At 26.8% G+C, this 1,074-nt stretch overlaps 1 non-coding gene across 1 annotated transcript; it reads left to right on the forward strand.

Annotated features, from left to right (window-relative positions):
• The first annotated feature begins 613 nt into the window (after positions 1–613).
• On the forward strand, positions 614–730 carry LOC126693188 (U5 spliceosomal RNA). Its single transcript, XR_007645230.1, has one exon. It is a non-coding gene; the product is annotated as a U5 spliceosomal RNA (small nuclear RNA).
• The last annotated feature ends 344 nt before the right edge of the window (positions 731–1,074 follow it).

The following is a 1,074-nucleotide window of genomic DNA, read 5'->3' on the forward strand; positions in this document are numbered from 1 at the left end:
CATTTTATACATAGTTTTCTCTCACCAAAAAAAAAAAAAAGTTCTCTCTCTCTCTCTCTCTCTCAATTTTTTGGGGAATTTTTTTATTTTTCTTATATCTTTGCTTTAGGTTGAATTTTTTTTATATTCTTTAAAACTCTACTTTGGGTTACTGCAATTTAGTTTTGTTTTTTAAATTGTTGTTATTGTTGTTTTTTTTTTTTTTTTTTTGGTTCTCTTTGATTTTTAAATGTTATCCTATTGCGTTATAAAGAATTAAATTTAGCATATAAAAATATAATGTTATTCTATTACATAGCATGATTTTTTATAGTGCTCAATTTAGATGTTAAGCTATGAGACTTTACTAATTTTTGTTTATATTTTAATCATTTGTGGTGGACAAAGTACTTTTAATAGTTGTATTATAAGTACTCTATAATGTCATTTATTTTGAGAAAAGCAAAGGTTTTGCACTCTTAAAAGGATGAATGACAAATTTTAGCTTTTGCAATTTTATTTTTATTTTTATTATTATTTTTGTAAGGACACAAAGATCTGGCGGCCCAAACCCACTTAGAATAGTGAAATTTGTGCTATCTAGCTAGACCCAAACCAATAGATATTTGTAAAGAGAGTTGGGTAAAGCATAGAGCGAACTATTCTTTCGCCTTTTACTAAAGAATACTATGTGCATGCTGCAAATAGTGGCATACTCTTGTATCCTCGGGCTAAGCCCAACTTGCTTTACCCCACTCTCTTTACAAACATCTATTGGTTTGGGCCTAGCTGAATAACATGAATTTCACTATTCTAAGTGGGTTTGGGCCACTAGATCTTTGTGTCCTTAAAATTTTATAACAATGCATATATAGAAATTTAATTCTTATATTTTACTAATAATTGTTTATTTAATAATATGTTTTGGGTGGACAAAATTACAATTTTCTGCAAAGAAATAACCTTGATAGATTATCAACAACAAATTATTTTCGTAATTGGTCCAATAAATCATTATTAAGTTTTATTAATTTTTTAATTTTTGTGTCAAGTGAGTTAATGAGTGAAAAATACTAAGAATCTAATATTAATGAA

The sequence above is a fragment of the Quercus robur genome, chromosome 1 (genome assembly GCF_932294415.1).
Source record: "Quercus robur chromosome 1, dhQueRobu3.1, whole genome shotgun sequence".
In the NCBI taxonomy this organism is placed as follows: domain Eukaryota; kingdom Viridiplantae; phylum Streptophyta; class Magnoliopsida; order Fagales; family Fagaceae; genus Quercus; species Quercus robur.